At 40.1% G+C, this 24,151-nt stretch overlaps 1 protein-coding gene across 1 annotated transcript in view; it reads right to left on the minus strand.

The window, feature by feature from the left end:
• The window catches only part of NARS2 (asparaginyl-tRNA synthetase 2, mitochondrial), a 127,197-nt gene that overhangs the window by 42,532 nt on the left and 60,514 nt on the right, over nucleotides 1–24,151 (minus strand). The window lies entirely within an intron of this gene.

Consider the following 24,151-nt stretch of genomic DNA (forward strand, 5'->3'; position numbering starts at 1 on the left):
TTGATCCACTGGTTTTCAAAAAGAACTATAGCTCAATAATGCCAACATGAAAAAGGTATTTTTAAATTCCTACAGAAGTAGACACTACACCTGAATTCATTCTTTAACACTTATAGTCTCCTCAGAAACAGGGCAACAACTGAGATTAGATCAAACATATAGGAAGTAATGATCATTTATTGAGGACTATCTAATCTTTGAATTTTAACGTTTTGCTAGGGGAAAAGAAGAGGTGTGGGGTTCTTCAGCTATCATCCCTAGCTTTCTTCACTTGTCTGTCATCAGTCAAATAACATCAGAAAATAGTGCAGAGAATAAACACATTGTGAATATGCATACCAATTTTAAATTTATCTACCTATTTGAAGATACTCTGAGAAGCAAAACAGTAAAACAATTATAGTGGAAATAAAAAGATTTATGTTTTCTTTCACAAAAGGCCATTTCAGTTAAGGCCTAGTTGGTAAGAAGCTTAGGAATTTATGTTTTGGTTCTACAGTCATCTTACTGAGACCATGATCAGTTGACCTCTAAGAACTTTAGTTTCTAATGGAAAAATAAACAGTAAGAACTCAAAATAATACTATGGCAACTTCTCTCCCAAGATTCAGATCCAGACTCGCCTATTAGAATGTCCTTGAAAACACTAAAACTACCTTGTCCCCATAAACAAACAAAAGATAAACAAACAAAAATGGACGATCCTGGTCCTAGCCGGTTTGGCTCAATGGATAGAGCCTCGGCCTGCAGACTGAAGTGTCCCGGGTCAAGGGTACATCCCACAATTGCAGGCTCCTCCCCAGCCTGGGCCCTGGTCAGGGCGTGCAGGAGGCAACCAATCGATGTGTTTCTCTCACTTCAATGTTTCTCTCTGTCTTTCCCTCTCTCTTCCACTCTCAATGGAAAAATATCCTTGGGTGAGGATTAAAAAAAAGGGACAATCCTGCTTTTCCTTTTACATTCCCCCCAATTCTGCTAATTTCAGTTAGTCCACCTACTCACTCCAACCTTACCCCCCACTTCTTCCCCAATGCCCACATTTCCTGTATCATTTTGATTGAGTACAACATTATATTGCTCACACTTCGGAAAACTCTCTGAAATCGAGAGACTTTTCTTTATCTCCAGATACTGTCTTGTGTGTAAATAACTCTTGTTTTGCTTAGAAACCTAAAACAGCTTTTAACTGGTGTCTGCCACCTATCTTTCTTACTCCAGTCCCAAACTACTACAAGTTTTCAAACTCAAATCTGATTTATCAGCCCTAATTTTAAAATCCTTCAAAGGATAATATTCAAACCCCTAACTTTGACTCAGCTGTCTTTCACAAAGGTTTTCTCCAATGAAGACATTCTCCTTACACGGCATGCCCTGCATGTTAGGCCTCTGCACAGGCCGTTCCCACTCGCTAATGCCCATCCTTGCTCCTCTCTCTCCAAATGACAAATTCCCATCTATTCTTCAAGACTTGGCTCAAATGTCACTTTCTCTTTGTAACCTTGCGATACACCCCAGAATTTATCATTCCCTCCTTTTTATGACTATAAAAATCTGTTCATATATTTATTACACAGAACATATCACTTTGAAGTGCAAAGTGATATATATCGGTATCTTTCTCCTCCAATGAACTATGAAATTTTCCAGAGCAGGAGTCATGCTTTATTCATATTTGTATCTCTGGTGTCTAAGATAAAACAGGTGCTGAAGTTGAATGAATGAGGACTAATGATGATGACAGGCTTGCTCAGTTGTAAACTCAAAAAAGAACACATCCTCGCAAACAGCAACATTACAAACATGTACAGAAAAATAGTCAAATATACAGGAAGGGGCAATAGTAGGGTTACAGTTGTGAGTACGTGAAACACAATTTATTCTTGTATTATTATTTATTAATTATATTTTCTATATGATCATCTGTAAACCTAATTTTGACCGACCTTGTATTTTACTGTGGCTGTTACCCAGGAGCTAAAATGGGTCAAATAATCTAGGTCTGTCCTAAACAATAAATTCAAAAATTACAAGGCCTTGGGTTTTCCAATCTATGATTACACAATCTCTAGGTAGATTGACAATAGTATATCTAAATAAATCAAATGACAATTTCTTTTTGGTACTGCATCATAAGAAATTGTATATACAGATGTTCACTAACAATAAAGGATATTTTATTGAGATTTTCCAGGGTATAAATAGAAATGAGATGACCTCAGCAAAATTTAGTTTGAGGGCTCTGAGGGAGATTACAAGAAATGGGCAGTTATATTCCGGAAATACAAGGAAGGCCAAGGGACTGCTGCTCAAAGGAGGCATGCTATTTGTATTATACGAGGCACTGAGAAAACAGTGATTTCTAAAAGATTGACCAGTTCAGTCACAAGGGCATCTGCTTCTCCCACAGCAATTCTATGTGGGGTGCTCTAAAATGAGTAGCAATAGAGATGTTTTATTTAACAATGGTTAATAATTTCCCCTAGCAATGCAGGGTAAGCTCTCTAGTATGAAATACAGAAGCAGATCAGCAATTTCATTTTAATTACTAGTGACCTGGTGCATGGATTCGTGCACATTGAAAGGAAATTAATAAGAAGAAATATTTTAATACCGCTATTCGCCCTTTCTCTACAATAGAAGTGTCAACCAAATTCACAATCGACAATGACAGAATGAAACACACGTATGCCATTGGCGCCAGCAGCGAGAGCTTTATGTGTATCACACATGCACGAGTCAACTTAGGCTTTTATAGATACAGAATAAACTTGCTTAATTAGACCTGTTTTCTGATTTACTAGTAGGTAAACTTTTCCCAGCCCAGTGAAGCACCCCAACTTCTCCTTCAGGTAATTTTCAGCAGTAAATATCAACATGAAGCAGATCATTATTGTAGATCATGGAGGGAGAACAAAGGGTAAAATATTTAACTGCAGCAGTGTTTGACTATATTCTGCACAGTGAGAAAACCTGAAGTCATTTTCAAGGTTCACCATTTCTTACTTCTTTTCAGTCGGGTCAAGTTTCTAAGCTTTCTAAATCTCCGTCTTCCAGCTAATGAAAATAGGATTCCACCGAGTATCATATGTACCTACTCCAGGATTTCTGTGAGGATCAAATGAGATGAGGCATGGGAAAATGCTTCACAAACATTTGGTTAAAGTGTAAAATGTTTGCACCTGGCTATAAAACAAGTCATGTTCCTGGGCTGAAGAAACTGCAAGGAGGCTAGTTGCTACGTGACATCATTACCCGGAGTTGCTACAGTGACCGTTTCTGGGCTGGGCTGTGGGCCGCATTTTGTGTCATGGGGTCTTGGCAGCGTCAGCTGTGATTTGGTGGGCTGTTGCTCCAGGGTGGTTGCTTTGTGGGCACCAGGTCTGTAGTGCCCTTCATTGTTTAACCAGAGGACCGGTGTATGCACCGGTGGGGTCCCTCAGCCTGGCCTGCAGGACCGGGCTGAAACCGGCTCTCTGACATCCCCTGAGGGGTCCTGGATTGTGAGAGGGGGCAGGTCAGGCTGAGGGACCCCACCAGTGCATGATCAGGGCCGGGGAGGGACCATGGGAGGTTGACCGGCCTGGGAGGGACTGTGGGAGGGCTCTAGGGCATGTCCATTTCGCTCAGTTCCGATCGGCAGGACCCCCGCATCAAGCTAACCTACCGGTTGGAGCGTTTGCCCCCTGGTAGTCAGTGCACGTCATAGCGACTGGTCGGATGATGGGAGGGACACTTAGCATATTAGACAGATATATATATATCTTAGAGGCCAGGTGCATGAAATTCGTGTGTGGGGGGGGCGGTGTCCCTCAGCCTGGCCTGCACCCTCTCACAATCCAGGACCCCTTGGGGATGTCCAACTGCTGGTTAGACTGGCAGTTGGACATCCCTCTCATGATCTGGGACTGCTGGGTCCTAACCACTCACCTGCCTGCTCGCATGATCACCCCTAACCACTCTGCCAGCCTGCTTCATTGCCCCTAACTGCTTGCCTGCCTGCCTGATCTCCCCTAACTACTCGCCTGCCTGCCTGATCACCCCTAATTGCCTCTGCCTCGGAAGGATGTCTGGAATGACATCTGGAAGGTTGTTCAGCTGTCCGGTCTAATTAGCATATTATGCTTTTATTATTATAGACTAGAGGCCCGGTGCACAAATTTGTGCATGGGTGAGGTCTGGCTGGCCTGCCCAACTAGGGCTGATCGGTCCAGGCCAGAGACAGAGAGCGTGCAGGAGGTTGGCCAGCTGGCCCTGCCTCCAATCTGGGTGGAGGGGCTGATGGGGTGGGAGTGGGGCAGCTGGTGGGGGGTGGGCGCCGCCAGCAGTTGCTGGCCAGCCCTGGCCCTGATTGGAGTGGGGGGGGGGCAAATGGGGGCAGGGCTGGCCCGGAGGAGGGACCCTGGTTGTTGGCTGGCCTGCCTTGCCCCTGATGGGGGGTAGGGGGGCGCGGCCGTGGGTGCTTGGCCAGCCAGTCCTGCTCCTGTTTGAACTCCTGGTTGAGGGGACAATTTGCATATTAGCCTTTTATTATATAGGATAAATAGTAAAAATCAGGCTCTAATTGAGGTACCCAAGAGTTAAGCATTATTCTACTAGGGTAAGTAAAAACTGATAGCCATGGTGCTTCCTCTGAATTAAGAGAAAGATAAAATGAGCGGAAGGTTTGTTGAAAAACTGCCTAACTCAGCATCTAGTCTTTGTGCAGACGAATGTTTCAGTCCTTCGGTAGTGATCCCCCATGTCAGTGCCCTGTGTTCTATCAGACAAGCAGGGATGGCAGGAGGAGCAGTGATAGTGGCTGCCATTAGTAAGCGCTCATTGTAGGCCAGGCATTATGTTTAAGAGCCTTACAGTTAACTCCTTTATAGTTACTCCAATAATGTATGTATTGCTATTTCTAGTTTCAGACTAAGAAGCTGAAGTCCAGAGAGGTTAAGAAGCTTTCCCCAAAGTCACAGAATCACAGCCTAATCCAAATCTGACTCAGCCTTAATTATGACATTAAAAAATGATGCTCCTAAGTGAACATTGACAGTCCCCGCCCCCAAAGATAACTAGGATAGCTTGTTATATTTCCCTTCCTTATGATGAGCGTCATTTGTTTTATGTGTTAAAAGTATAGCTCTCTAGGATATGTTGTCTTCATGTAAATAATGAGAATGATACATTTACATCAATAATTTATAACCTTTAGCAAGTCATTTAGCCCTTCTGTTCTTCAAATTCTTTCATGAGTGAAAAATGGTGGTGGTGGGGGAGCTTGGCATTAATTTCTAGTATCTTTGAAATGACTTCTGTTTCTAGGTTCCTGTCAAATTTCTCTTGTTTAATTTATGCTGATTTTAAAATCCACAGAAAGCCATTTGCACCAAGGCTTGGACCAACCAACATCTAAAATAAAATCTGAGAACAGGGCCATTTCCAAAATAAGATACAAAACCAGGTGAAAGGCCAGCGCTGAGAAGAAACCAGCAGAAGAAGAAAACACTCAGCACTACAAAGCATTCTTGTGCCCAATTACGGAGCGAGGAGAGCTATATTAGGAAAGTCCGCCAGCTTGGAGTTGATGTTTAAGATAACAAAAGGACACTCAAAACACACCAACCAAGACAGCTACGAAAATGGCTTTTTAAAAATAAAGACTGGTTACCAAACAAGGTTCTTCAAAGGCCCTTTCCTCCCTTGTGGGGCTTTTAGGAGGCCCTAAATTGGCAAGGGGAATACTATAAAATGAGCACTGGTTGCCTGGCCATTTATTCTTTTTGGCCCTGCAATTTAAGAGCTGATCTTTATACTTTGAAAGAGCAGAGGAATTATTTTTCTTTAGCCGGGGAAGAACTTAAGCAGCATTCGGCGCATCAGCAACTTTCCCTCGGGCCTAGCTCCCAACTTCCTATCACTTCTGTACTGTCAGTTCAGTAATGTTCACTGAACTGAAGTGAACTACAGACAGCTTTTAAACAACCTTTGTCTACTTTTATTTAGAAAAGGACTTCAGAAAATCATCACTGACTTTATGACTGCTTTGTATCCACTGGATTATCAATAACGTGACGTATTTGTCATTCATTATTTCTGCATGCTTAACGGAGTGGACGTTAAAATAATGATGCTCCTAAGTGAACATTGACAGTCCCCACCCACCCCCCCCCCAAAGATAACTAGGATAGCTTGTTATATTTCCCTTCCTTATGATGAGCGTCATTTGTTTTATGTGTTAAAAGTATAGCTCTCTAGGATATGTTGTCTTCATGTAAATAATGAGAATGATACATTTACATCAATAATTTATAACCTTGTAACGGAGTGGACGCGCAACTTTCAGCTTTCCCTATTCAGTCCTCCATCGTGCAACCCACTTGGTGGAAGGGTATATAAGAGAGATGTAGCTCTCACCGTTTCATTAATTCACATCAGGATGCCTTAGGGGGGAATGCACTCTAAAATCTAAAAATTCTTCTTTACCATTACTGCTAAACATTTCTGCAAAATTAATTTTCTTTAGCATGTCCTAAATAATTGATTTGCTTTGCTTGAGGCCCAAGCAAAATTTAATCTTAATTATATGATGAAATCCGAAGTTTGATAGAGTTTGACAAGAATCCTGCAAAAGGGAGTGCTGCAGGGGTGGCTACTCTTCTTTGAGATGACATCTGAACTGGGGAACGACATCCCAGCAAAGGAACACCAAGTGCACCCCTAAGGCAGGAGAGAGCCTGGCTTGTTAAAGAATAAAAACAGCCCAGCAGTGAGATGGTAAGAGATGAGGTCAAAGACCTGGGAAGGTATCAGAATACATGGGGCCTTCCTTACAAGCCATGATAAAGAATCTGTATTTTATTTGATATGCCTGAAAATATTCTCTCCTCTTGAAATATTTAACACTCTATTCGACTAGTTTGCCTCCTATACTAGTTAGTATATCTGACGTCCATCCATCTCCGCATCCTTCTGCATTGTCCTCTAGCTGTTCGTTAAATACTAGCATTTCTCAAAATGTGGTCTTAGACCAATGGTTCTCAACCTTCCTAATGCCGTGACCCTTTAATACAGTTCCTCATGTTGTAGTAACCCCCAACCATAAAATTATTTTCGTTGCTACTTCATAACTATAATTTTGCTACTGTTATGAATCGTAATGTAAATATCTGATATTCAGGATGTATTTTCATTGTTACAAATTGAACATAAGTAAAGCATAGTGAATAATCACAAAAACAATATGTAATTATATATGTGTTTTCTGATGGTCTTAGGCGACCCCTGTGAAAGGGTCGTTTGACCCCCAAAGGGGTCATGACCCACAGGATGAGAACTGCTGTCCTAGACCCTCTTCTTTTCTCAGTGTGTACACAATCCCTAAATCATCTCACTTCAGGCAACAATTTCAATTTAACTACCTATTGCCACATAATTCACAAGTTTATATCTCTGCCCAGACTTCTTCTCTCAGATCCAGAGCATACATCCACCTGCACAACGGATCATTTCACATGTCACAAGCAGGACCATGCCTCTCCAACTCCCCAATTTGGTTTCATCTTCCTCCAACCTTCCTAGGTCTTTAATAGCACCAGGTACTACTGTTCATAGCACCTTTCAAAATGAAAAAGTTGACATCTATAAATGTGATTAGGCTGTAAATTTCATAAGCGACCTTACCTGGTTTTTGGTTCATTATAGTGTCTTCAGTCTCAACCCAGTGCCTGACACACACTAGATATTTAAGATGTGTCAAATAAGCAAATAAGTCATTTTTCTAGAAAATATGCTGATCTCCCAAATGAATCTCTGAAACAGCGTTGGGATAGGGGTGAGGACAGAGGAGTAAGAAGAGGAAGATGGTAAACAGAATACTAATTACTAAGCAAAAAATTCTGCTATCCTCTGAAATAGTATTTCACAGAAGGCACTAGGAGATAACAGAATCCGTTTTTGGAAAAGTGACTGTCCACACACCAGTTTTGAATGTGCAGGCAACAAATAATCTTTGAAAAGGACTAGAGCAGGTGAACTTCTCTAATTAGTAGAGACTTTATTTTTGAGAAACTACAATATTGCTACATGAAAAAAACTACCCTGTCTTACTCTATGCACACAGCAGCACCTGATTCTTTGGCTTCTCCATAGTGGACACTAGCAAGTTAGAACGATTATGGGCATTTTTATCATTCCTGCAATGATGGGCCCTTCAGAGGACTACTAATTGGTATGACGTCTTAGAAAATAACATTTGCTTAAGGGTCACAATTGGTTAGTTATTCTTTCTCACTGAGTATTTATCTTCATGTTTCAATACCACACGAAAATCATCTTTACAAAAAAGATATATACATTGTGTCAACTGCATCTACTCATGCCTAGGTCATCCCTCTTATATTTCTCACATTTAGCAGTTCTTGTACTAAGGACCACTGAGGAGAACAACACAAAGTAATTTCATTTAATTAAGTGCACTACATGGTATTTACATAGTATGTAAGTCTACAAAGATTTCAAAGGTTACCTTTTTGGAGGCCTGATACTATAGAAGTAGATGAGTCATGATAGCTTTGAACTATCAATAATTTCCTAGGCTTAAGTCCTGTATACATCTATATATAACCTCATTTTTTAAAGGTTATAGCAGCAATTAAACACTCTATATAGGTCTAAATTGAAATCCTGGCTCCTCCACCTATAAACTAGCCAAGTTAATTTCTTTGAGACTAAATTTCCCCCTGTGAAAATGGGGTTAAGTATACACATATTATAAGGTTATTATAAAGATGAAATAAAATATGTAAAAAGTTTAACCTAATACTGACTATAAGTAAATGTTCAACAAATGGGTATAGTTGTTTGTTTTTTCTCCTTCTTTTCCAAAGGTCTACAGTTCTCACTTGGTAGGTCTCAAGACCACTTTATACTTTTAATTATTGCAGATCTCAAAGAGATTTGTTTATGTAGGTTATGTCTACCAATATTTACCATTAAAATGGATACATTTTAAAATGTCTAATAATTCATTTAAAAACAATGACAAACTCATCATATGTCAAAAAGAACATTTGAAAAATAAAAATTCATAAGAATGGCACTGTTTTACATTCTTGGAAACGCCTCATATCTGGCTTCACAGGAGACAGCTGGATTCGCATATCTCTTCTGCATCCAATCTGCTGTGCTTTCACATGCCGTGAAGACATCAAAAAACTTCACTGAACATTTGTGAGAATGGAAGTGAAAAAGGTAAATACTATCTTAGTATTATTATGAAAATAGTTTTATTCTCAAAGGACTCCCCTGAAAGGATCCCAAGGGGCCCCAGGAAACCCTCAGGCCAAACTTTGAGAACCTCTACCACAGGCGATGGTTCTTAATGAGGAATATTAACTGTGGGCTTTACCTGTGGATACTTCTATTCAGATAATCTAGGGAGGGTCCCAGCCATTAGTATATTTAAAAGTTCCACAAGTAATTATAATGTGACTCCTGATTAAGAACCAGTGCCCTAAAAAAGTTTAGAATCCCTAATCAATATACTTTTTAATAAGTTTCTTGATAATAATGATAATTATTATAAGAATTATAACAATAATGTACGTTGATGAAGATATGGAAAAACTCTCTGTACACTGCTGGTGGAAATGTAAAATTTTGCAGCTGCCTTGGCAAAGTTTGGTGATCCCTCAGAAAGCTAAACATAGAATTATCGTATGACCCAGCAATTCCACTCCTGAGTATATACCCCAAAGAAATGAATAAAGGTGTTCAAACAAAACCTTGTATGTAAATTTTTACAGCAGCATTATTCATAATAGCTAAAAAGCAGAAATAACCCAAATGTTCATCAATGGATTAATGGATAAAATGTGGATATTATTCAGCCATAAACAGGAAAGAAGTACTAATATTTTCTACAATATGGATGAACCTTGAAAGCAATATGCTCAATGAAAGAAGGCAGACACAAAAGACTACATATTGTATGATGTCATTTCTATGAAACTTCCAGAATAGGTCATTCTACAGAGACGGAAAGCAGAAGAGTGACTGCCAAGGGCTGGGGAGAAGGAGGGATGGAGAGCGACTGCTTCGTGGGTACGGGGTTTCTTTTTGGGTGATAGAAATGTTTTGAAAGTAGAGAGTGGTGTTGATTGCACAATGTCACTAATAGTAAATTTTATGTTATATGTATTTTATCACAATAAAAAATTTTAATGTTTATTGAAACTAATTGTCCACCAGGCACTTTACACACATTTTATTTCATCCTTGCTACCCTATGAGGTTGGTGATTTCAATTCACTGTAGAACTGAAGAAACTGAAGCTTAGACTGGTTAAGAAACTATTGCCAAGTAGCAGAGCAAAGCTGGCTTTAACCAAGGCAGTTTGACTCCACGGCCCACTTTCTGTTGTGCTGCATGTATGAGCTCTCCAAAACTAACCAAGCACAGCACACTACCACCTGTTCCAGAGAAGTTCTGTGCCCTTAATGCCACTGTCACCCGGCTGGTTTTTGCCCTGCTACGTAACATGGTCATTCCAGTCTTGGTGGCTATTCCCGAAACACCTTTCTTCCTTTGCTTGCTATCTCAGCAACTGCCACTCCCTACCATTACAGCTGCTTTTTCTGTCTTGTGCTTTTCTCCATCTATAGCCTCTTCTTAGTGGAAAGGGGATAGTCATTTATAAGCCTTGATAGTCAATCAGGATACATTTTCATTCCATTATAAGTTACAAAAATGTTAACACAGCCAATATACTTTATAGCTCTTTTGCCATGGGTACTTTTGCTCAGGCTCAGGGATTTACCAACAAAGAATTGTTTTGTGGTATCCACCTACCCCCCTTCCTATAGCTGCTTTCCGGTCCGGAGCCATCGTGGAACTTTGTGGAGCCTGAAAGGTTGGACTTGAGTAAAAGGAGGCTTTGTAATAAATGCTTACATGGTCTAGAGCTTTAGCATGCATTAGGACCCCTTGCGGGTTGTTAAAGCAGAGCTCACTGGACCCCATTTCAGAGTTTCTGCTTCAGCAGGTCTTGGGGAGCTTGAGAGTTTGTGTTTCTATAATTTCCAGGGATGCTGCTGGTTCAAGGACAACACTTTGAGACCCACCAATCTCTAAAGTGGCTCCCCATCTTGGCTGCATAGATTAACCTATGGTACTTCAAAAAACAATCTTGATGTCCAGTCCCATCCCTAGACCAATTAAATCTATTTTTCAGGGGGTATGAATTGAAATATGATGCATCTATATTTTTTAAAAGGCTCCTCAGAGCCCTGGCCAGGTGGCTCAGTTGGTTGGAGCATCATCCTGTACACCAAAAGGCTGTGGGTTTGATCCCCAGTCGAGGCACGTACAGGAGGTAACCAATCAATGTTTTTCTTTAAAACCAATAAACATATCCTTAGGTGAGGTTTATAAAAATAGCTCCTCAACATTCTAATGCACGGTCAGAGTTAAGGACCACTGGTCTAGACTAATTACCAATTATGATTGAAGTAAAAGGCACAAATAATTAACACAAAAGGTATTATTTCACAAAAAGAGTACCATGTACCTAGGCGCTATAGACATTGAATGAAATAAAAAATTTCTAATATCCTTGATGAACTCCAAATCAGAGCTTGGTCCATAAACACAAAAGCACAAGGGGACCATGGCAGACTAGAAACAAACAGAAGCAAGATGCTTTTAAAGGAGCACTTAGCCTATATGAATAGTGCAGAAAATCTCGATTTCTCTGCACTCATTTCCCTGAATTCTACAAGAGGAAGAAGAGGAGGAGGATAGAGAGAGTAGAAGGAGGGAGGGGACAGAGGGAAAAGGGAGGAGAAGAAGAGGACAGACACACATAGAATACAAAAAAGGCCTGGGCTCAGCAGCAAGTGTTTCACATATGTACCCAGTGATACATACAGGAATTTCACAGATGCTCTGTATACAATAGCAAACTGTGGAGGAGGGGGCGGGAAATAGCCATCAGTAATAAAAAGGAATACTTGTGGCATACTCATACAAAGGGATACCCTAGAGTAGTGAAAATGAACAGACTATACAACATGGATATAACTTAGGAATATAATGTTAGGTGAATAAAGTCAGTCACATACATACATACAGATGATGGCACTTATATAAAATTCAAAAGCTTGTAAAACTGAACAATGTATTGTTTCTAAATACACATATATGTGATGAAACTATAAAGAAAGGAATGATAAACACAAGCTAAAGGCTAGTTCTCATGGGTGGGGAAGGGGATGTGATTAGAAAAGTATACACCAGAAACGAAAGAAATGAACCATTTTGGGGGGACCTAGGTGTTAATCTTTATACTTTACCTATAGTATATCTATTTAAAAAGTTAATCATTTTGTATCTATACAACATTTAGAAAGTAATAAAAAAAAGAGTCAAGATGAGCAAGGTAATGGAACACAATAAAGAAGTTAAGTGACAAAATTATACTAAAAGCTACGGGCAGGGATTGGCACCAAAAGAGTTCTTCAAGCTCCCTACCTTTTCCCTCTCTCTGACAGTCCACTCAATATAATTCAACAAAGATTAGCCATAATGAGTACCTACATAGGCCCAGAAACCTCCAAACAGCATTTGACATGGGGACTGCAGTGCTTTACAATCTGGGCAGAGGCCACCTAAATCTGCACTGTCCAGTATGGTAGCTACCAGCCACATAGGGCTATTTAAATGTATTCCAATTGAAATTAAATACAATTAATAAAAATTCAGTTCCTCAGTCACACTAGTCCCATTCCAAGTGCTCAATAGCCACTTGCAGTTACTGGCTACCATACTGAACAGCATGGACACAGAACACCGCCATCACTGCAGTAAGTTCTACTGCACAACACCGAAGTAAACTATAGAAATCTCAGTAAGTACAGAAGATATCAACTGAAAACAATGTGTGTTCAGACAATGGGACATAAAGAAAGAAATCAATGGAGGACAGAGCTGATGGGTACAGCTTTTGAATTTGTTCCAGTGCCTAGTCATACACATTCCATTTTTCCAACAGCTATTGCTCTGCCATGCCAGGCCTCTGTGGCTCCCCTTCTCTCTCTCACATCTGCTGCTTTATCAAACGAATGCCCCACTTCTTCATGTTTTTAGGCATAGCTTCCCCTTTCTGATAAGACAGCTCTCTTTCTGAAAGGCATTGACGCACAACCCAACAATTTTAAAGTAAAACATATTTCCAGCTTTTGTTAACTTTCCAACAATATGAACACATGACTCTCAGACTCAGGCTTTTCTAGGCTCTTAACTCATCCGTGGGCAAACTATAAGCCATCTTATTCATGTTCTAACGCTGAGGATGAACCAACTGTTCCCGAATGATCCTGCCTTCACTTATAAATATGCCTCTAAAGGCCACAAAGAAACAGTGCTGTGCAAATACTAAAAACAGATATTCTTCATTACATGGATCATGGTATGATCTACACAACAGGTAGAAAATTTCTGGATTGAACTATTTGAGCAGTTATCCTCAAATTCCCAAGTCACACCAAAGCCTCAACAGCTATGTATGAAATACTACTATTCACAAATCAAACACATATTTTGGCTATAAGAGGCATGCATGAAAAATGTTGAGATAATCCTTTGTACAGGAGTCCCTAAAGTGCTATCTGACTAGAGTTCGAATGTACTCATTAAACCTCATGCTATACTGCCCTGAAGCAGAATTAGGAAGAAGCACAGAATAATGACCCGGTTGAAGAAACCAAGTAAAAGTCACTAAATGATGTTCCAGATACAAAATCCTTTAGGTTTTAATCTTTATCTCACAATCTGTATCATGATTTACACACTAAATCTGCCTCTTAAATGTGAAATAAGGCTGGCTCAGGTTTTGCATATTCTCTAAATTGCAAAGATTTATGTGACACATCTATTTATCTATCCTATGTATCTGTTTCAAATGGCAAAACACTGGTTTCAGTTTTTCAGTGTAGGGGTAATAAAGTATATAAAAAGAAATAAAAATAAAGTAAATATCAGCCAATATATGTGACTAAGCTTATGTGTTACCAATTCCTACTGGTGAGAAAGAAACAAAAACCGTGGCTGAGTTTCTTTATTAGCAATTTCTTTGAGAGAGCAAAGATGAAATTTCCTTTTATTTTGTGTAAAAGAAAACAAATTTATTTTGTTTTTGTAAAGTAAAATACACAGCAGTGCTTCAGGGATTTCTATAATGTATGCACATAGATTACAGGTGAATTTATTAAATTCTGATTTTTGTTTAAAGAAACTTAATTTTCTAAATTCATGCAAAGAGGAATTCTTAGCAACAACATGGAATGTAAAATTAAAGTTTACTTTCATATATAAGGGTACTTTAAAATATCTAAATAGACCCAAAATAATATTATTCCAAGATTGTTAATGCCATTTTCTATGAAGATTTTTCTTCCAATAGATGAAATAAGTCAACAGCACAGAAGTAATTCAAGCCCATAGATTATAGCAGTCAAGAAGAAATAGAGAGAGCAGCCTACAGCCTGGCTATATATGTCCTTATCTTACAATTACCATTATCTACCATGAAGTCATATTCTTTTATTTCTTCATCAACAAATACTTATTAAACCCCTAACCACTATGGAAAATATAGACAGAAATAAATCAGGCATAGTATTAACTTTAAGGAGCTTATTGATGAGTAGGGGAGATAATAGGCCTAAATGTACAAGCTAAAATTATAACATTGCTAGGAAAAAATTAGAACAATTTTGCAACCTTTTGAATAGGACACAAAGATCACAAATCACATAAGAAAACAATGGATAAAGTATATGCTAACAAAGTTAAAAACTCTAGTCTTCCAAAGACAGCATTGGAGTGATGGAAAAGAAAGGCAGCACTGGGAGAAAATATTTACAACACATATATCTGATAAAGGGCTAGTATCCAGGAAATAGAAAGAACTCTTAAAAGTCAATAATAGTTAAGGTAAACAACCTGTAGGTAAAAAAATTGAAAAGGTAGTTCATAAAAGATATTAAGAATGGCCAATATGCATGCGAAAGAGTTTAACAATATTAGTCTTCACAGAAATGCAAATTAAAACCATAATGAGCTATCATATACTTATTAGAATGTCTAAAAAAATACTTGATAACACTAATTTTTGTCAAAGTTGTGGAGCAAATGGAACTCTCGTCTATTGCTGGTGGGTATATAAAATAGCATAGGTATTTCACTGTCAACATAATTAACCACAGCTCTGAGCAGATTATGACCTAATCTGCTCTTATCGTTTATTTCTGATTCAATCTTCACATTCTGACAGGTATCTTATTTCTGTATCCCAACCCCCGTCCTTTGTTCCAGGTTTAATTTTATGTTCTCTCACCTGTCTCGTGAGTCCTGAATCCTGGCAGAATCACTATTTGTCCCAATTCTCTGCTTTGGGTAAACCACAGGTCTGCTATTGCTGTAAAACAACTTCATTACTGTGTCAGCTGTTCTTCCTGGGTATACCACCTTGTCTTCTTTCTTTGGCTAGTCCTTTATAATCACCTTGGGCTCTCCTGGTCTCAGTTATAATCAATACCATCACCATAGCACTTACCATTTCATGTCAAACTGAGATAAACACTAGGCTTTACAAAGTTTCTAATTCTCACAACAGCTCTGCAAGTGGCCATTATAATCTATCTTTATAGTTAGGAAGAGGAGGCTCAGACATTATGCTTATAAAACTAGTATGCAAAGAAGCTAGAATTCCACTTTATGTCTTTCTGACTATATTTCCTTCAATTAACAGAACCATTCACTTGGACAAATTCAGTACTTGTGGCAGGGATAACTTTATCCTAGTAGCCACTTACCTCTGTTAACAGCACTGGTGAACTTTATATATCAATGATTGGGGCTTTCCATATTTTAACATTCTCTTTGGTGTCCAACACAGTCACGTACCATACAGATGAACATAAAAATTACTGCTGGGTCAATAAACGCCGTAGATATTTTTAGGAAAAAGAAAACAAGCCAGGGGAAAACAACAATAACAACAGCCAAAGTGACATAAATTCTCTTTGTCCCAAACTCAACCAAAATTCTGCAAACATGTAACAAACTCAGACTCCCCACTTCTCCTAAAAAAGTAATTAAAAACACCAGAGTAAATAGATTTGGATAAGGTTAGACAGTAACTGAAAGAAATTAACATCAGCTTTGCTTTTTGTAGCTTTAATTACTATCCATATTGTCAAATTACCAAAGATTAATTTGATGTCTCACTATAGTAACCTGCATTTGCTTTTAGACAATGCCAATAGGCATTGCATTTCATGCAAAATGAGTTCTATTTGTATCGCTACTCAAAGGATTAATTGGGAATTTTAAAAAACCTTACATCAAACTTGCTTATTCCAAAAACAGTCAATCTTTCAGATATTGTTTGCTTAGCCAGACCTCAGCAAGTTAGATAATAGAAGGCTGAGGCTATTTTCCCATATACTTAAAGGGGGGGGGGGGGGAAGGGGAAGGCAGGCTAGTCATCTCCCTCACCAAGGAATGCATGCTAGAAATGGGTAGAGAACCCATGTTTAGATTTCTAAGGTAGAATGCATATACTGCATAGTTAGAAATATTAGACATTAAATTACACAGAGACACTAAATCACCAGGCAAACAATGCATAACCTAACTAACAATTAAAGAAAAGTAAATTAATATCACTCAAGTTAGTGAAAATAAAGTTAAAATAGTGAATTACACACAGATATTTATATTCATTCCTTCCTGAGACAATCCTATATAATAAAAGCTCAGCAACCGAACGGCTAACAACTGGTCAACCAGTCGCTATGACGCACACTGACCACCAGGGGGCAGACTCTCAACACAGGAGCTGTCCCCTGGTGGTCAGTGTGCTTCCACAATGCAGCAGCTCAGAGGGCGGGTCCACAGCTGCTTGGCTGATTGGGATGAGCGGCGCTCCCAAAGCGGGTCGATCCCCAAAGGCCATGCCCCCTCCACCAGTGCACAAATCCCGTGCACCAGACCTCTAGTCTTAAAATAATCCTATCTAATAATAGACAAACATGGTAATTAACCATACCTCCGACACGCTTCCCATTGGCTAATCAGGGCGATATGCAAATTAACTGCCAGCCAAGATGGCGGCCGACAGCCAGGCAGCTGAAGGGAACAGGAGGCTTGCTTGCTCCAGTGATGGAGGAAGCCAAGGTTCCCTGCCTGCTGCCGCCAAGCTCTGATCTGCACTCTAAGCAACTATGTTGCAATTATAGAAGCTAAACAACCCCCAGAAACCTGCTTTCAGCCAGCCGGGATCTCATAGCTGGAGTTGCAACAGTGTTTCAATTATAGAAGCTAAACAAAGCCCAGATACCTGCTTTAAGCAGCCAAGGTCTCAGAGCTGGAGCCGAGCCTCAGAGCTAAAGCTGGCTCTCAGCTCCAGTGACAGCCATAGAAGGTAAATAAATCCCAGAATAAAAAAAAGAAAAAAAAAGAAAGCAGAGGTTGGGAGCTTCAGTCACCTGCCAGCCTGAAAACGGCCCTCAGACACTCACCCAGACTGGCCAGGCACCCCAGTGGGGACCCCCACCCTGAAGAGGGTGTGACCAGCTGCAAACAGCCATCATCCCCTCATCCAAGCTGGCCAGGCAACCAAGTGGGACCCCCACCCTGATCCAGGACACCCTTCAGGGCAAACCAGCCAGCCCCCACCGATGCACCAGGCCTCTATCTTATATAGTAACAGGGTAATATGCAAACTGACCCTAACAGCAGAAGGACTGGGAATGACTGGTCACTATGACACACACTAACCACCAGGGGGAAGACACTCAATGCAGGAGCTGCCCTCTGGTGGTCAGGGCACTCTCACATGGGAGGAGCTCTGCTGAGCCACAAGCCACGCTGATAGCTGCCAGTACAGCGGTGTTGGTGGGAGCCTCTCCTGCCTCCTCGGCAGTGCTAAGGAAGTCCGACTGCAGTTTAGGCCTGCTCCCTGCTGGCAAGTGGACATCCCCCTAGGGCTGCCAGGCTGCCAGAGGGATGTCTGATTGCCAACTTAGGGCCAATCCCCCGGGGAGCGGGCCTAAGCCAGCAGGTGGTCATCCTCTGAGGGGTCCCAGACTGCAAGAGGGCACAGGCCGGGCTGAGGGACCCCCCCCCTGAGTGCACAAATTTTTGTGCACCAGGCCTCTAGTCTACACTAATAAAAGAGAAACATGCAAATTGACTGTCCCTCTGCTATGCCCACCAGCCAATCAGAGCAATACGCAAATTAACCCAACAAAGATGGCGGTTAATTTGCATACACAGGCGCGGAGCGAAGACTGAAGACAGCATAGAAGGAAGCCAAGCACTGTAGAAGGGAGCGAAGTGGCAGAGAAGGGATTGGAGCCAAGGCAGCAGAGATGGGAGCAGAGCTGAGGCAGCGGACATGGGAGGGAGCGAGGCAGCAGAGACGGGAGGGAGCAAAGTGGCAGAGAAGGGAGGGAGCAAAGCGGCGGACATGGGAGGAAGCGAGGCAGTGGAGATGGGAGGGAGCGAGGCAGCAGGACCGAGGCGGGCTTCGCTCCCTTCTCTGTTTTGCTCTGGTCTCAGGAAGCCCTATTCTTGCAGGAATAGGCCCGAGGAAGCCCTATTCTTGCAGGAATCTTCCTGCAATGGGCCTCTAGCCTACACTATAATAGAGGAATATGCAAATTCTCCGAGACACTGTCACAATAACAGTAATGACCAGCAGGCTGCCTGGGACGACAAGGCCAGCAGGGGGGTTAGTGAGGGACGACCAAACAACTGAACAGCAGGCTGCGTGGGGTGACCAGGATGGCAGGGGGGTTAGTGAGGGACGACTAGATGACTGAACAGCAGGCTGCATGGGGTAACCAGGCTGGCAGGAGGAGGCAGTTGGTGGAGACCAGGTCGGCAGGAGGGGTAGTAAGGCATGACCAGGCCGGCGGGGGGGCGGGGGGTGAGAATTAGGAGCAAACAGGCCAGCAGGGGAGGGGGGAAGTTGGGGGTGACCAGGCCTGCAGGGGGGCAGTTAGGGGCGATCAGGCCGGCAGGAGGGGGACAGTTAGGGGCGATCAGCCAGTGTTCCCGGATTATGAGAGGGATCCCAGATTGGAGAGGGTGCAGGCTGGGCTGAGGAGACCCCCTTCCTCCTACACAAATTTCATGCAGTGGGCCAATAATAATAATAATAATAATAATAATAATAATAATAATGAAGAAGGAGGAGGAGGAGGAGGAGAAGGAGGAGGAGGAGGAGGAGGAGGAGGAGGAGGAGGAGGAGGAGGAGGAGGAGGAGGAGGAGGAAGAATAAGGAAGAAGAAGGAGATCTGTGGAGATGGCTGAGAAAACAGATGGCTGAGTAATGACCAATGTGTCAAAGCCTGGAAGCCACTATTTGAAATATGGAGTACGCTGAAGCAGAAAGGAGGTGACCTGAACACAGAATCTTGGTAAGGCTGGGGATGGGGGAAATGGAGATTCATGGAGAGTTTGCATACCTAACTGACAATGCTCCCCTCGCTCCTGCCAGAATGGCTGGAAGTCAGATGTCCCCACCAACCAGGGAACAGGAGGTGTTTCTCTAAAGCAGTGGTCTGCAGCAGCATGCCTGGTAGGTTTGCTATGACACACTGCTGGGTCCCACTCCCACTGTTTCGGATTTCAGTGGTGTTTGCTGCGGCTGGGGAGGGAGAGGGATGGGAAGTGACTGCTAATGGGTAGGAATTTCTTTTTGAGTTAGATAGTGGTGATGGTTGCACAACTTTTTGACTATAGTAAATATTACTGAATTGAACATTTTTAAATTTTATGGTATGTGAGTTAGAGCTCAGTCAAGTTATTCTTAAAAAATCATTTACTCATTTGCACACAGGGCTCTCACAGAAGCCCACCACAAAGATTTGAACCATCAAATCATGTCTCCCCTTTGTCTTCTCTATGCTAAACATACTCAGCTTCTTTGCCCATTTCTTTTAGCCATGACGTCCAGATCCCTCTTATCCTGGCTGCTGTCAGACAGAATATAAACTCACAACTGTTTCATATGCTAGTAAAGTCTAATAAAATATTCTAAGTATTTAGAAACGGACAAAGGAACAGGACAGAGAAACTAGAGAGTTTTCTGGCTTGTGATAATTTGGCTAAATATAATTCATTCAAGGATAACATGAAACAAACATAACATGAAAATACCAAAAGACATCCCATAGCCAAATAAACATAGATAATGTACTGGGTTAACTGAAAGATTCTACACTATGAAATGCTCTATAACAAGCATGTCAAACTCAAAGGCTAACACGGGCCAAATAACGGAGGCATGCGGCCCATGGCCTGCGAGTTTGACATGTTTGCTCTATAGCAATGGGGAGAAAAAGTACTAACTGGGTTTCTATTGTTCCAAGAATAGAAAAGCAATAGAATCCAAACCAAGTATAACAGCCAGTGGTCATTAAATATGAATGACATTTTAAAATGCACTCTCATGTAACCATTCTACTGATAAAGTTACCTCTAAATTCAATTCAACCTAGACAAGGTGAAATTCCCTTCCATATGTCCTTCTTGCCCTCAGGACAATCTTTTTTTTTTTTTTTTAATAATAGCTAATACATTTCTAATTTCTTATTTACTGTCTACTTTGCTCATTAGAGTCATGAAGGTTGGGATCTTATCTGTCTTGTTCAACTCTGTATCCCAGCACCTAACCTAGTGTTTGGAACACAGTTGGCTCTCAACAAATACTTAATTGAATTGAGATTGATTTCTGAGTTCTGAATCAGTCATGTGGTAGTAATTGAAACTAAGAAGATAAAGAGGAACAAAATACAGTATGAGGAATTTACAGGCTAATGGAAGCAAAACAAACAAACAAACAAACAAAAAACCACCCCAAAACCCCCAGAGAATGTCAATATTTTTTAAAAATAGAATTTATAGAAACCCATTTCTAGGTGTTTAAGTATTTATTCTGTATTAAGTAACAGATTTACAAAACTAAATAAAATTCCTTAAATTCAAAAGCTGAGAATCAACGCTATAGAAAGAAAAAAAATCAATGATTCCAAATTAGATAAAGCAACCTGGACATATATGGTAGAAGAAGGGCATTTAATAAGAAAGACGTGCTGCTGGTGTGGATTCTGGGTGAGATCATTTTTAAGCTGAGTTTAGATTGATGGGCAGGGGTTAGCCAGACAAAGGTACGGGAAAGACATTCCAGGTAAAAAAACAACACATGCAAAAGACCACAAAAAATGTGAAACAGGATGATGTGATTAGAATATTTTAAGCAGTTTTGGATAGCTGAAACAAAGGGAAGAGGAAGCAAATGACTGAAGAAATGCAAAGGGTATGTAAAAAGAATTTGGAATGATATCCACATAGCTGCTTTGATAAAAGGATGACAGTGCATTTCCTACATAGGGAATTGAGAAGGAATATAAACAGATTTAGAGACCAAGATGATGAATTTAGTTTTGAACATGTTGAGGTGGTTATACAGTAGACAATTGGAAAAGACAGGTGGAAGCTGAGCAGAGATTCCATGTTAGCCACATAAACTTCACAACGGTATTTTTATTTTTTTTTATTTTTTATTTCAGAGAGGAAGTAAGAGGGAAAGAGACAGAAACATCAATGAGAGAATCATGGATCAGCTGTCCCCTGCATGCCCCCCACTGGGGATCGAGCCTGCAACCCAGGCAAGCGCCCCTGACCAGAATTGAACCCAGGAATCCTCAGTCCACAGGTCGAGCTCTATCCACTGAGCCAAACCGGCGAGGGCACAACAGTATTCTTTACCATCACCTTCTATTCATCTAGGTTTTTTACTCTAGTATTTCCATGCCAAAAATCTCATTCCTCATTAAGACCTCCAATTCTTTAACTTCACCACTTTTTCCATCATCACCCTTTACTACTACTTCCTCACTTTGCTCCTGGCCAAAGCATAGATTCCTTGATCTATCCTTATAACCTTCTGTACCTATCTGCTTCCAACAGATTCACTTGGCAATACCCAACCCTTGTTTGATCTAAATATTCACCTTCTCTGTACTGTCTACCAAGTAAGCTAAATATTACTACTAAAAAGCCTCCACACTTGCTGCTCAATTTGCCTGAGATGTTAGTCTCCTGCCTATATCATATAAATAATGAAATTGGTAAGGTGATAATGAATAAAGTTCCTGAGTCATACCAGCAGTCTGTTAATTCATATTTCTATCTAAATAGGGTTAAATTTTAACATAAATAATACACTAAAAGAAACCTCTGTTTTCAAGGTCCCACCTTCAAGAAAACAGCATAAAGAACCACTATTATTCACACACATTCTATTCACACACATTCAGGAAACAAGGAGATAATTACAGATCTCAAAATTTCATGGTGATATCATTTCTAAGAAATAAAGCAAAAGGAGTGATTAACCTTTACTTAACTCCTGTTGTGAGCTCAACTTTAGAGTAGAAAAGGCAAAGCAAAATTTTAGAAGAATGATAATTTGTGCTTTACAAATCAATTTAATGATATTACTGAATATTCTTAGTAGATATAGCTATTTAGAATATTTATAATCTATTACAGACATATATGAAAAGAACTACAAACTGGCTAACTGTTAAAAACAAGAGGAACTCTTTTCCCTTTAGGACAGGAAGTAGGTAAGTACTATAAGAGAACAGAAAAAGAGAAAAATAATTTCTATTGAGAGGAAAAAAAAGGAAGGAGTCAAGAAGCAAGTAATATTTCAGCTGAGCCTTGAGGAATGAGTTATGGAAAAAGGCATCTAATGTTATAGGGAGGAACACTGGAAAAACACAAGTATATGAAAATGCATGGATAAAATAGCCACAGTCAGAAAGATTTTGAAAATCAATGAGTATAAATGAACAAAGCTCAGATAAACATCTAAATATCAAGTGGGTGAAGGATGCAAAAGTCATATGGGACAGGAAGACAGTTTCACACCCAGTTACAAGGGTACCTCAGCTTGACTCAGGTTCACATGCTGACATTCTGACCACAAGCACCGACTAGGATGGGCATCCTGAGTATGAGTATTGTTTGGCTTCTGAGCTCAACATCTGAGTTATCAGATGAGATAACCCATGGGGATGAGTTCAGAATTGCTCACATCAAGCACAAAGCAACCAGTTAATCAACCTGGAATGAAATCAACTCAAAGTCCGAACTGATTCCACACTCCTGGCCCCAAATGGAAATACATGTAGCTAATTTTTTCTCATTATAAAAGTAATAAACACTAGTTTTTCATATCTGAAAGAAAGACAAGTTTAAGAAAGAAAATAAAAATTAGTAGAGTTAGCCATTGCTTACAAGTTGAATAATGGTGATTTTTCTAGACTTTTTCCTACTTATACATACACACATATTGTAAAAAACTGAAATTACATCTACTTTCTTTTTCATAACCACTTTTTTTGTGCTTCTTTTAACAACATGATGTAAAGTTTTATCATCAGTTTTAATGGCTGTACAGTAGATTGTTGTTTGGTTGAATCATCATTAACCCTCAGTTTACTGCCAGGGCCCATATGTACAGTTTTAATTTTGAGTTTCTTTATTGAGCAAGTCATGATTTAGAAACTGTTACAAACTAGAAGAGAGGGGGGAAACGTGACAACTAAATGTGATGTGGGACCCAGAATTGGATCCTGGAAATGAAAAAAGGCACTGATGGGAAATTGGTGAATTACAGATTAGTTAACAGTAATGTACTAACACTGGATTCTCAGTTTTGTCAAATGCACTCTGGTAATATAAGAGGTTACCAATGGGGGAAACTGGGCGAGAGGTATAAAAAAAGTCTGCACTATCTTTGCAACTTTCCTATATTTAAAAATTGTTCAAAAATAGAAATTCTTATTTAAAAACAACAAAATTAACCTTTAAAATGGAGCCATAAACCCACTAAACCGACATAGATATCCTTTTGGAAAATGTTAACCTTCTAAATTTAACTACCATTTATTCCATTTTAAAAGTCTGTTAAATAAAATTTAAAAACAAAGCTGAGGGAAAGAAAACTAACAATTTCTTATTGGAGACTAAATCATGCATTAATCTGAGACACGATGTACTGTATATTAATAATCCTAGAACTATG

The sequence above is a fragment of the Myotis nattereri genome, assembly GCF_964212035.1.
Source record: "Myotis nattereri genome assembly, chromosome: 9".
NCBI classification, from domain to species: domain Eukaryota; kingdom Metazoa; phylum Chordata; class Mammalia; order Chiroptera; family Vespertilionidae; genus Myotis; species Myotis nattereri.